The sequence below is a fragment of the Homarus americanus genome, unplaced genomic scaffold (genome assembly GCF_018991925.1).
Source record: "Homarus americanus isolate GMGI-L3 unplaced genomic scaffold, GMGI_Hamer_2.0 scaffold7626, whole genome shotgun sequence".
Taxonomy (NCBI): Eukaryota; Metazoa; Arthropoda; class Malacostraca; order Decapoda; family Nephropidae; genus Homarus; species Homarus americanus.
The window spans coordinates 3,074,384-3,089,376 of NW_024718273.1; the positions used below are offsets into that span (position 1 = coordinate 3,074,384).

General features: G+C 37.9%; 1 protein-coding gene and 1 long non-coding RNA gene across 2 annotated transcripts in view; both read left to right on the top strand.

The window, feature by feature from the left end:
• LOC121859372 (hemocytin-like) overlaps positions 1-14,993 on the top strand; it is a gene marked incomplete at its 5' end in the record, with an annotated part of 457,920 nt that overhangs the window by 300,046 nt on the left and 142,881 nt on the right.
• Positions 155-2,867, top strand: LOC121859373. The gene is made up of 4 exons (XR_006087632.1): positions 155-372; positions 1,249-1,423; positions 1,794-2,029; positions 2,693-2,867. It is a non-coding gene; the product is annotated as an uncharacterized LOC121859373 (long non-coding RNA).

Below are 14,993 nucleotides of genomic sequence, written 5' to 3' on the forward strand. Positions count from 1 at the left end.
TTAACCTTCCATTCTCCCACTTAATTGAAACTTAACATTCGATGGGTTAGCTGTAAAGTCACAACCTCCATCTTACACTTGACCTCCTATGACACACATGATATTCGTTGAGGGCAAATTTTGATGTCTGTAAGTTTTTCTGTCCTATCTCAGGGCATCCTTGGAGTCGGCCATCAAGATCACTAATGAGCCGCCCAGGGCATGCAGGCCAACCTCCACAAGGCCCTATAACTTCACGCAGGAGACCTCGAGATGTGCTCTAAGGAAGCCGAGTTTAAGTCCATCCTTCTCCTGTGTTACTTCCACGCCTGCGTTGCCGAGCGGAGAAAGTTTGCGCCCAAGGCTGGAACCGACCATACCCCTTCAACACAGGTAGAACATTTAATGATCACCTTGTCCATCGTAATTTGCAGCTGATGTAAACAACAGTGACAAGAGTATTAACCTACATTTTCTCATAGTTTTATAACTGTCATCTTTAACTATGTACTGTAATTGATCACATAAATGGATCAAATAAATCAGATCTTGCAAATCTTCATACTTAATCACTGTTTAGAGGGACTGTTGAATACAATGAACAGTTTCCTTGAGGTACACTTCGTATCCATTCATTCTGCACATCAAGACTGGTGAGACTATGAATGTCCATTTATTTCACAAACATTTATGATACTGAAACACATGACATTCAGTCATTTATACTACAAAAGAGATGTATTTCTTTAATCTTTGACTGATGACCATAACTAACAAAGAAAAATAATACATATGTAATAACATTAATAACATAACATACAGTACACTGCCTTTACACATTTTTTTGCTTCACAGTGCTAAAAGCGCCTGCCCCCATCACCACACTGTCAGGAGTCTTCCTAACTAAACCATCTAAATGCCTTCTTCCCAGTGATCTGTCATCAACTTTGTCACCTTTGTATTACTTTTTTAGCCTCTATGTACTACAACCAAAGCTAAACAGTAAAGCATTTTATTTACAAACAACTGCAAACAATATTTGCATTTAAATACCATTCTAACACTTTTACATCAGATATACGAAATAAGAACTGGCTTTTTAAGTCATCAGATTATACATATCCACAACTCAAAATACATTCATATTCACACAATTAACTCCTGAGATACAACTCGAAGTCAAGAGTGTTACTGAGATTGCTAATGTTGAATTTTGAACAATAATTGTTATAAAGTTTAAAATGTTCGTTACCCGTGAACTTCCTCTAGGTGACCTAACCATCAGCGTTAATGTGCTGTGCAATTACCTGGAGGCCAATAGCAAGGTGCCATGGGAGGATCTCCGCTACCTGTTCGGGGAGATCATGTATGGCGGCCACATCACTGACGACTGGGACCGTGTTCTCTGTCGAACCTACCTGGAGGAGTTCCTGCACCTGACCAGGTAACTTGTCTCTACAGATATCAATATACAAGTACTATAGGAAATGTATATCACACTTGCATTGGTATAAATCAGGTTTTGTATGTACAGAATGAATCTAAAAATGTTTGTTTAATCACACACACACACACACTATTATTGAGAATAATAACAATAATACTAATAATAAAATAGTAATAATGATAATGCAAGTAATACAATTGTATGTTTAATAATGATTCAAGATATCAACAATGATGAAACACCCATAACAATTACAACTCTGTTACCTTGAAGAAAATTTATTTAGATTCATCCATTGATATTATACATGCAACACCAATGGTATAAAATTTTATCAGTTCAGCCAACAAACACTCATCTCTTACAGCTTGACGGGGAGTTGAACCTCGCCCAGGCCCCACACCACCGAACTTGGACTACTCTGGCTATCACAGCTACATTGACACCTGCTTGCCCGCTGAATCTCCACATCTGTATGGCCTTCATCCCAATGCAGAAATTGCTTTCTGACCATGACATCGAGCACCTGTTTAAGACGGTGTTTGAGCTGCAACCAAGGGATATGGGGAACTCTGAGGCGTGGTCATCACAAGAGAAGACAAGGTCACAGCAACTATGTACTCATGGTCTACTGTTTTCTGTTTAAAAGTTTGTATAAAAGGCTGACTTCACCTTTAATCTATTTTTTGTATTTTCTCTATCCAACAACTATGAAGAATTATTTACGATTTCCTTGTACACACAGATGATGGATATTGTAAAATGCCTTATATTGCAAGTGATTTTTTTTATATGCAAATTCGAAAGAAAATAAATTAATCTTGCAAAAAAATGTTGCGTATTCATATTAGTAGTTATGTTGCGGCATAGGTGTATTGATCATTTAGGAATCATTGGATTTAATGTACATAGATACTTTTTCGATCTTGTGTACATATCATACTAAGAGCTTCAATAAAATGCCCTACTTCATTATAACCGTGCTGAAACAAATGAATGAAGATCAAAATAGTCAACTAATCTTCTTTCTGAAACTCATAATATTAAGAACAAGATATTTGACAGTAAACAATTCAAGGAATATTACTTGGAAAATAATTTTATTCAAACACAAAGAAATAAGTTTTATGATAATGGTGAGTGTTCAGAAATTTTTCATGAGATGATATTCTTAACAGCTCATTTGACCTACCCGGCAAGAGATTTAATCTTTGATCTATTGAGTTACCAGTGTAACTGAGACTCACGGTGGTCACGCCCTTTCAGGTGAAACAAACACTGGATGAAATCATAGAGAAGCTACCGGAGGAGTTCAACATGGTGGACATCACGGGAAAGGTGGAAGAGCGCACCGTATGTGGTGGTTGCTTCCAGGAGTGTGAGAGGATGAACCTACTTACACGCAACATCCGCTCCACTCTGAAGGAGCTCGACCTGGGCTTTAAGGTATGGCATCATAACGCTTTCAGTAGTTATCATAGGAATGGCACCTTGAGTAGGTCTTGAAGATATAGAATAGGTCTCCAGTATTTTCACATCAACATTTTCACTCCCGGAAATAGTTTACTCCTAGTAAATTCACTCCCACATTAATTTACTAAGGTTAAAATGTATTAATGTCCCATAATAGCAGCTGACTGCAGTAACTGTATGAGTGAATAGGTTGTAGAATGCATTAATGGTGTTTGCCAGAGAATGGCTCTGGATGACTTAGTGAAAGTCAAACACTGGGCAGGGGACAGGACTTTCAAATACTAAACAGTACTGCCCAAATACACCTCATCAGATGTACACTCTTCATATATAGGTAGGGTCAATCAGTGCTCCAAAATTAATTAGCACATCTTCCAAAGAAGAGACGTACAGTTGCGATCCAAAATTGCATCCAGCCCTTGTCGTAGCTAGATCCAGAAGGGCCTGGCAACCAAACTTTGGTAAGTCAGTAAGTTGCCAGACGATGCAAGATTAATGATGGCAATTTGTTATTTAAGTTTTATGTTTCATAATAATGATATGTAAAATGATAATGAAAACTTCGGGATGGGTGATAGATGCAATACTTTGTGTGCACTGTATTGGTGTTCTAAGGATGATTATGATTATGGGGAAATTATTTCTGATCTCTGAATTTTATTGTATTTACATTGTTAAAGGAACTGTAACCTTGACTGTGTTCATTACAAATTAGGTATTTCTGTTCATCCTATATATAAATCAACGACACTGGACAAAATCAGTTATATGGATAGGTAACAGTACAGTATTAACAAAATATATAATGATTATTACTATAAAATGACGGGATATAGACGTAAACATTGTCAAACAGAAGAGACAGGAAATAAAGGTGTGTGGGGGGATAGGATATGTGGTGGTGATGAATGATGTCGTGCCATTGTAGTGATGGTGAAGGAGGGTGGTAGATGTTGCTGTTCAGTGGTGGTAGTGATGGTTGATGTTTGTGATAATGTTTAACAGAGATTATGGATGAGTGGTGATAGTGGTGAGTATTAGTGTTGATTGTGTATAGTAGTTATGATAGTGGTATTGGGTGGCAGTCATGGTGATAATTATCAAGAGATAAGTTATGTTATTAGAGCGCTGTTATGCCATAGTTGTAACGTCATTAAGTTTGAGAGAGGTGAAAACATTAATTTGTTTCCACAAGTGGATACTTGGAAACTAGCTAGTTTGTATTTGTGAAAATCTAAGAAAATGAGGGCATATCTGATGTAACCACTGTAAATTGGAAGGAACTTAACAAACTGAGGTTTAATTTAAGAAAGTGCAATTGCAATGACAAATGTTTTGTTTTTTCATATGTAAAATTACATAGTATCTCACCTTCCAAGAGTTAATACTTTGTCCAATGCCCTGTGCCTCAATGTTTTGCAGACACATGGGTGGAGTTCAAAACCCTTGAAATCTGTCGATGCCACCGAATCTTCCCGTACCTTGTTCTCCGTCCTCTCGAGTATTCTCCTCCACCGCCTATTCCTGCACCATTAACCCCAAGGTTTTTGATTAACAACATTTAGAGGGTCAGTCAATCAAGTGGATTGCAGGAATAGAGAGCCAGTCTCTGATGACCCGGCTGGTGCAGGAGATTGGTCCTGCACAAACCAGACTGGCAGTGGCTCTGTGGCAGGGAGGAGAATGGCTGGCAAGAAAGAGGTCTCCACATTATTAATATATTCCTGGCCATTCAAATTTCTAGTTGTTACTAACTCACAGGTCCGCTGTGCCACATCCAGCCAAGGGACATACCACTCCTGACCTGTTCATGGTTGTAATTTGCTTCATACCAGGTGTGTAGATTACCAACAGTGATGATGAATTCTATAAAATGTACCACAGATACTCACACACATAATATGTATAACCTGAATACTCACTGTCATGAATTTCTTGCTTGCATCTCTAGAGTCGAGCCACAGGTCACCTCAGTAAGCAACCGTGCCACTAGTTACCAGTGCCCAGGTGAGCAGTTAACCCATAACCACTGGACAGGTTAACTTGGGTAGCCTTGCTACATCCAGTACTTTCCTGAAATTCACTCGATATTACCCTGTGTACAAGTATGAATAGACAAAACACAAAGCCAAGTAGTGTTTACCCAAGCCCTGCCATTTCAGAGTATCAGAACTTATCTACATTAATTGTAGAAGGACACTATCACAAATGTTTTCTCATCGAGACACAGACAGAGCACCAAAACCCATATCTGCATCAACGTAGGCTGTGCAAACTAAGACATGCTTTTATTGCTTCCATTAATTGTTCACAGCTGGCACACGCCAAGGCATTTGGGTCTGGTTCAAAGAAACAGCTGTTGTTAGCTGGTTCTGGGTTACAACCTCCAGCAGTTGCCTGTCATCATCTGGGGAGGTGATTGCTCCGATATTCACATTTCATTAATCGAAATGACTTTAAGGAACGCACTCTTGCGATAACTGGGGTATTCCTGTTCTTTTGGGATTTAACATAGATGTACAGTGGGTTATTTAAAATGTTAGGTAGTAAATAGTTCTTTGGATTTAAGAGAGAAATACGAGTGTGAAATCATCGATGGCTCACCTATGTACTAAAGTAGAATGTGAATGTTAAAGAGATGTGGCACATTAGAGATCTGTGTAGGTGGAAGAACTAATCAAGATGTTTGATCAAGGAGGTCATTCCTACAGGGGAACTGAAGATGACGTCATCGATGGAGGAACTGTAGTCATTGTTCCTGGACCAGGTGCCAGAGAGCTGACGGCACGGGCCTACCTCCACCTTGGCCTCACTGCCTGGTACATGCCGACTCCTGAGGATGAATACCTGGGTCGGCGACTTTCAGGTTATTAGTTTATTTGTTTTGTAAATCTACAATGAAAATTATATTAGAATTGGCTTCATGAAAGAAAGTGAAATTGTGGTGCTTTGTTTAAGATCATAAATCAAACATATTTAGTCATTTACGAATTGCATTTGTAAAATAACTCGCCAACCCATTAACGCCTTTCCTTTCTAGAATATCAGTACCACTTCAGACTAATTGAGTCAACGATACTGAAAATACCTCAAAAGGGATGCAGAATTACTATTGTGGCCTTGCCAATAGAGATGGGTGTACCTGAGTGTACAGTATACAGCATTTACCTATCCCAAGGATAGCTGGTATGCTGTAAATGGGTGTTTAACCTAATAGTTGATATAAAATGCAGAGATGCATTGCCGACCACACTGCTCCCTTGTGTACAGAAGGTTTGGCCTAAATGTGCTATATCCACATCTGTCCAACACTGGCCTTCATGCCTATGGAACCTGATCTAATGAAGTTGGAGACACTTTACAGTTTTATCTATTGCACCATCTGTCCAATTTGTCCACTTAGTTGATAATTTAAGAGCTACATTGGATCATTGTTAATAATGAGTTTGAAACCTTATGAATGAATGTGTTTTTTTAAATAAGATGTTACAATGTATCTGTGACCTAGTACTAAACTCTTGAAGTGATGCTTATTGTTGAATCCCTAGAATGACCTTAACCCTACTTCATGGATTTTGTGTACAAAGCACGGTCTTCACTCTTGAGGTTGTATACTGCCTTCTGAAGGAAACTATATGTATGTTTTTCTAAGATTTTATGTAGGTTGGATCACTGGCCTTATAACAGAGCTATTCTGGACAGTCACACGCTTTTAACAAATTCTCAAGGCTTGAAATGTCACCTTGTCTCCCAGTGACTGAAATCATAAAATTTTACGATAATTCAGTAATTCCTTAAAACTCATGCAGCCAGGAGGTGGCTTTATGCTGCAGGTTCCTCCATCAGTGTGGCTTGCGGGCTTAATCCTCAGAGCCTTTGACAGCAACTGCAAACACCGCCCGCAGTGTGAGCTTCCTGACCAGATGTGTCTGCAGGATGTAACCAAGAAAAGGGAGGATTTCATGAGAATCTACCGTACAATTGTGTTGAATTTAGTTTTTTTTTTTGGGAGGGGGGGTATCGTCATTTACATCTTCTAAAAGTATTTTTAAATGACTTGACGTGACAAGGTCAACCTTTTACATGTGCATGTACCATATTACACGGTTAATAGCATCAGGCTTGCAGTTGTAAAACCATTAGTTAACTGTGGACTTGTAATATTGATTTTATTTAGCTGTTGGTGGTAAATGGTTATAGGTTTGCTGATGGAGAAAGGTATGCACGATATCCGCATCCTGTCGCATCGACAGGCTCAGTAGCATGTAGCGTCATTTCATTGAAGGACACTAATACGTCATAAACAAATGATGATAGAAATAAGTATCTGCATTTTGACACACAATATTTAATACAGTATAACTAAACATCCATTATATTGTCATCATGTGACAAATCACACAATTATAACTAATCCCTGGTAACGATTGCTGTAATACTATACATTTAGCAATAATAGTTAAGATAGACGTCAGCCACATAAGCACTGCATTATCCACAGGTCACGCCGCGGAGGAGTTACGTCCATGGACTCTTCCTCGAGGAGTCCGGGACCTCGACAACTCAATTCTCATAGACTCCTGCCTGAAAGAACTCCATCCTCAGATTCCTGTCATCTTCATCAAAGTGAGAGGAGGGAGGATGGCAACTGTTTAGTGTTTCCAGTTGTTGAAACAAATGACTTTCCTTCATTAATTTTCAGATGCACTTCAATTTGAAATTAGATAAAATGTTTTTTCTGTGTGGAGCAGGTTTAGTGATAAACTTTTGCTTTGATAATTTCATTACACAGAAAAGATGTTACCTGTCACTTGAATGTGATGGATCAGTAAATTCTGATACTATAACAATGTACAGGAAATAGATACAGTAAGCCTCCCCAACGCGAGCGAGTTTCAAAACGGCGTGGGAATCCGCGTCTGAGAACTTAATATCTAATGAAATTAATGAATTGGGGAACTCACCACGTAAATTCTCATCAGCTGACTCATAAACGTGGCCACCACGCTGCCTGTGTGTATACCGAGACGTCACTAGGATGGGCATTTGCCAGTGGTACTTGCTCCATTTGGTTCTTGAATGTAATTACTTTTCACTTTGTTTATGCAAGATATCCATCACTAATGCAATTATAAAAATTGTAGATTGAAGAGATTCTTGATTGTCCAATGATATGGTATTCTTCAATTCGAACATGTGTACAGGACCACTACAGGTTGCTGAACGTACTTCGTTGGCCAGTTTGGACTTGTCATCGTGTTGTTGCTTTTGTAGCTTTATTCTAATATCATGAACAAATGGTCTAAGCAGGATGTATTGTTTCCACATAAATAATTATAGGTCATTTATTACTCAAAGAATATATTTCATCATTGTTGTACCAAATAAATCTTGTGAGCTCTAAACCAAAGAATTAAAGGTCACAAAAGCTATCTATCACCTGTAACTGTGAACTTCAACTATACCATCTACTTCATGGTTTTAAAATTATATTATATTCAGCAGCCTACTTCAGAGCTTCAACTAATGGAATTCACATCGATTTTAAAAATGTTTTAAAACATGAGACTGTATTAATCAAAATGTATTCTGATGCACACAACATGCAAAACAAGCAATTTATTGCACAAAAGCGGATACAAAAGTAATCAATTAGTGCTCAGTTTACTCGGTTCTGAAGAGTAATCAGTACCAAAATACTCAGTTCTTTCAAAGTACTCAGTTTCCGTCTCAATACATTCATTTCCACATATACTCACCGATGCTTTTAATTTGTCTTATTTTGATATTTCCACAACTTTTATAGTTTATTACAAGTAATATTATACGAGGTTGATGAGTCAGCCACGTTATTAGCTATGGCCTTACTAGAACCGCCTCCACACATGTTACTTTCACACACATATATCCCTTGCTTTTCAATTTTTCCTGTATTGTATTATATTGTCTTTATTTCTAAGCCACATTTGAGTATCATAATTATTTTCCACAACTTTTATAGTTTCATTACAAGTTAACAACATAATAAGGCAGGCGGGCTACTGCTGCTGCACCGAAGCCACTTTGTAACTTATTGAAGATTTTAAATTTATCTTTCTAATGTTACCACTTTACTCTACCATCACTTGGAGATAGTGTACATTTAGGATCCATACTGTTTAGGGTTTGTTTCCCCAAAAACCACTAAAAGTAAAAAGTATATCAATATGGACAGCGCAGCTCTTTACCTGACTACAGCTTACGAGAGTAACGAGACTGAAGGAGACTGCTCGGGAGATGTGAGAGGAGCTATGCGTAACTTGATAACGAACTGCGTAAATTTGAATTTTCCGTGTTCAATAAATACATTAGTCAAATTTATTTTTGAGGTATAAGTGAATTCACGTTGTACAAATACGCATTGGAGGAGGGCGTATTGTACATTATTAAACAGATAAATAAGTACTGTAATAGTTAAACAGAGAAATAGATAAATGAGAGAATAACAGATTATAAATATTAAGAGAAAGACGAGTGAGTGTCTGTGTACTGTTACTGTAGTATCAATAATTATATAATTGTTATCTTTTTTTTTCTTTTATCCTCTTCGCCACTGATCGGCTTGTTAGCCGCTTGGGCTATCGGTCACGTCTCTTTTCATTTATATTCTTCACCAAAGATCGGCTCGCTAGCCGCTCGGGCGATCGGTCACGTCTGTCACGCACTGTTGGCAAATACTGGGCATGCACCGGCTCCTGAATGTACCTGAACCTGCTCCAGTGTTGGTCAAGTCTTGTCTTGAAAGAGCTCACACTCGGTGCCGTCACAACACTCTCTGGTAGATTGTTCCAGAGTTTACAACCCTCACTCCGAAAAAGTTTGCCCTCGCGGTTTTCTGGACTTGCGGCTTCTTCAATCTTGAGCTGTGACCCCTTGCTGGCGAGCGTCGCCAGCTCCAAGTAGGACACTCAACTGAGTAGTGCCCCTGAGATGCTTACACACGTCATCTAGGTCCCCCCTTGCCCGTCTGTAGTATAAGCTAGGCAAGTTCAGGCGCTCAACCTCTCAGGGTAGCTGAGGTGCCGAAGTGCAGGCACCAGTCTGGTGGCCCTCCTTTGAACATTTTCAACCAACTGACAGTCCCTAGCATATCTCGGGGACCAGATGGGGTGACAGTACTCCAGATGGGGAAGCACTTCCTCTGAAGATCGTTACGAAGGACGGACCGTCTAGATATCTGAACGACCTTCTTATAAGACCCAATAATTTATTTGCCTGATTTACCTTCTTCTCCACACACACATACACACCTAGGTCCTTCTCACACACAGTCTCAACTAGTGCAGTTTCTTCATCCCGTTGGGACATATGATCGTCTCTTTACCGTTGGTACGCCCCAGGTGCATCCTCTTACACTTCGTGACATTGAATCTCAGCAGCCATTTCTTGACCATTCCTGGAGCCCACAGAGGTCCTTCTGCAGCTCTACAGTCCGGTTCTTAATTTCCCGAAATAACTTGGCGTCATCGGCAAACATTTGTATGGAGGAGTGTACAACGTCAGGCATGTCATTTATGAAAGAAACAAAACAACAGCGGGCCCAATACACTGCCCTGTGGTACCCCACTTGTTACAGGTACAGATGACAATTTCGTGCCATTAATCACCACACACTGCTTGTGGTCATGTAGAAATCTTCTATCCACGCTGGACATTCCCGAATTCCATACCCTTCCAGTTTGATTTTCAGCCTTTCGTGGGGTACACTGTCGAAGCCTTGGCAAATCTAGGTAAATATTGTCGATATTACCACCCGTTAAAGTAATAATGTAAACTTGATTCAATATAAACTGCTCTAGATAATAATAAATCTAACACTATTTAAATAACTTGAAGCAAGAGGTGGAACCAGCTCAGTTCACTAGGCAGGCCATCACCAACTGATTCTGGCTACACATTACAACCATATGTCAAATCTGCAACGTGATTCAGTTTTCTAACTATATAATATAATGTTTTTTTGTATATTCAGTTTATGCAATAAATCGATATTTAATGCCTAACAAAAACAAGTATACTGTAATACAATATTGATACATCCTGGGTAGTAACACAGTGGGATGTAACACAAGGTAATGATCAACACATTAAAACTTTTACAACAGGATAATACACCAAGCACTGATACAGCACCCTGAAACAACACCAAATACATAATATAAATCTTGGTTCAGAGAGGATAATTAAACACTTATGGCGTATATAGCCTATGAGACGAGGCTTTATAATCAGTTGTTATATTTCTCCTCCTTGGCAGGCCATCACGCAGGACAAGGCGAACAGGAATCTGTACAAGTGTCCGCTCTACAAGACCGCCAGCGTGGCCACTTATGTCTGGACCTTCAACCTCAAGACTAAGAAACCAGCTAAGTGGATCCTCGCGGGGTGGCTCTGCTTCTTCAAGTTTAAACTGGATCTTTCTCCTCCAAATGTAGCCCATGGTTCTCGTCATATTTCTTTGTCTTAATGTGGCTCATTTACACTTAAATCTGGATATCTTTTGTCAAAATTATGGTAACCATCTGCTAGAGGTGTAATCTGACTCCTCTCCTTCAGACATGACCTGATCATTCTGCTAGTTTTATCATGATGTAAACAAACAGTGGTGCCTCATCTTCAAAAACTTGACATCAGTTCAGTTAAGAAAATAAGAAACCTCTGCCAAAGGCCCCCATTCATCCATTACAGTATATATGAGAAATATTGGCAATTATCTTTCCTTCTGGTCATTGTTCACCTACTGATCATTGTTTTGTGGTCTTAGTGTACCTTTCATACTGATGTAAATTTTGGGGTCACAGTCCATGTGATGATATTTTATTGTTAAAACATTACTGAGCTTCAATAATGAAGGTCTTTAGCGTATGAGTTAATACACTAATGAGAGAAGAACTCTCTGTATAAGTGATGATAGTTGTTGGTCATTGTAATTGTGATGCCATCTGCCAGGAAGTTATGCTACTGACATGCTGAGACATAATTGAAAAACTTTTACTAATATTCTGTAAAATGTTCTTTAAAGAAAGCAAATCTGTAAATATAACTTACAAAATATAGTTCTAGAAGATTTAACTTAGAAGCGATCTTGTTTATATGTATATATGTAAATAAATGTTAAGACTCAAGTACTGTAATAGTTTTACCACAGTATTATTTTATAATATATGTAAAATATATGTAAGTGTAGGGAAGAATGAGTCTATTTTGCAATAAATCACTGTACCATAATCATATTTGAGGATTGGCGACCACTCCTCCATTCTTAATGTTTAGGCTGTTTACAAATCCTCCCAAGATTTTATATCTTTCTGGGGAAACAGTTTTTAATTTACTTCATTCATTCCAGTCTCTGCTTTCCTGGCCCTCCTACCCTCATCTTTGCCCATTAATATTTCTGCCATTATCCCTCACCCCTAATTATATGACCAGAGTATCTCGTTTTATTTTTCTATAAATTTAAGAATTTATCTAGGTTTCTGCTAATCTTTTGTTTTCCTGTCAGTGAAATTATTTATCGTAACCACATTTTGACCCAAAACAGCAGTTGTGACCATACATAGCATTTCAGGAGTCTTGTTCTTAAATTGAAGTTAATGTCCAGTTTATTAGGTCTCTTGGGTTATTAAATGCAATTTTGTGATATATTTTTTACTTATTTTAATAGGGCCGTACCCTATTTATTCTTGTGGGTGATATTCATTTATCACAGCTTCCTCAGTTTTTAGTATGTTGTGTTGGACCATATACCATAGAAATTTGGAATGTTTCAGCCTTTGACCTCCAAAATTTTCCTTTAAGAAATTTTGTGTGCAGGAAAAGTCTATTTTGTTCAACCCCAGAATCGCATAGCTTTAACCTAGGTATATGTTAATGCCTAGCTATAACTCGCCAGGCCAATATACAGGCAATTAAAACATCTAATAATTTATTAAGTAATATTAGGACACGTCCGCTATCTGGCATTTAATTGCAATTCTCAAACCCTCCATCACATCATCTGCACCCACCGTCATCTTGCCTGGCGATTCATGTAAATACACACAAAAAAGGCTCCGCGAATTTGTGTTGTAATAGCTGAAATACTATGTTCCACGGTTTTATATATGGTGGTATTTATACTTAGCACAGTGAGGAAATAGTATGACTTTTATTTTTTTTGTCTCTCAATTATTGTGTTTGGGACAATTTCTTATCGATCTCTGGTCAGCATCATGGCGACCCAGCGCATCTTCTTTGAAGTCGCTTGATCGTTTTGACTATATCCTGCTTTTAAGTCACTCATTGAATGCCATTGCGCCCTCACTGTAGTTGTGCGTGATACAGGTATATGCTGATAACCACAGGAAAGAAGAAAACACGAAGTTCCCAAAGCGCTTTCGTGTAATTCAGGGACTTCTACATATAATCAACACCTCACCCCACCAGGATTGAACCCACGATCTTATAATTGTGACCAGAACGCTACCTCTGGGCCAGGAGACACCAAGATCCTAGACTCTGTTATATATCACACAAAGCCTGTTCAACGAACCTTGGTGCGTGAACCTCTAATGGGGACCACCCGTGCCGCTTAGGTGATCAGAGCAACGTTTACCAAATCCGGCTTTGAAACACGAGGATCCATATATATTTCATTAGCCCAATAAAGCCGCGGACTTCTACATATAATCAACACCTCACCCCACCAGGATTGAAACCACAATCTTATAATTGTGACCGAGGCAACGTGCTTTATGGAGCCACCATTATACCCTGGGGCACTCCTCACAGTTACATGGGCCTAAGTATTATTGTATCTTGATTGAGGGTTTACTAACAGAAATATGGAAATCCCTGGTTAAATAGTGAACCCATAACTATTAGGAGTACCAGGAAATATGTCATGTGAGTTGAGTACATGAACTGAAGGAAAAGTACCATGTTGTTCATGCCGATAGAACGTGATGTTATAAGTTGATTTGGGATATTGTCAAGTGTCATATACGTAATCATCTGTAGGGACAATGGAATAATATAATGATTGTTAAATGTTGTAACCAAGAATTGAAGATGTAATTTGTTACTTATAAAAGTAAGACCTGAGGGTCCAGTGTTATCTGACCGTGTATCATAATTACTGAATCTTATTTGTCAGAGGAATAATACAACAATTGTCTAATGAAGTAATAAGTACTTGGAGTTAAATGATATAATAAGTACTTGAAGTGTTTAATGAATTAATAAGTAATTGTGGATCTATTTTATCAATGATACAGTAAGACCTGAGGGTCCAGTCTTGTCGGAGTGAATTTAAATAACATCTTTTTCACCCATTGTGTTAATAAATATTGAATTAGTAATCTACGAGTATCACCACTCTATTCCTTCTAAACATTGGTTCCCAGAAAATAATACTTACTCACGTGCCTATGCACACCTACCACCCTACCCAAAAGTTGTCCATGAGTTATGTTATTCTACCAAAAGTCTGGGTGGTGGCAGCTACCCTTGTAAGTATAATAAGTGTTGTACTAAGAATAACATGGTTCCCCAGACTAACCCATGTATGAGAATATAAGTAAACCAGAGTATACTTCAGCAAGGTAAGGACATATAAATTCAGAAAAGAGATGTACAGTGTATGAAAAGAAATGAAAGACTCGGAAGTATAAGCAAAGAAATATAAGACATTTATGTACATTGTGGAACTAAAGACACAGCATTGAAATAATTAAATAAATACACCATGAAAGTTTAATATAAAAATAAACATAACTAATAGAAGAATACTAAATAAGAATATAATCAAGAATACACACACACACACACACACATATATATATATATATATATATATATATATATATATATATATATATATATATATATATATATATATATATATATATATATATATATATATATATATATATATATATATATATATATATATATATATATATATATATATATATTAAAATTAAGTGAATAACAGAACATAGGATTAATTCCAATAGAACCCAGCCCGACCCCAAACTCCACTTTTGACGCAAATAACTATGTTGTAGTAAAATTC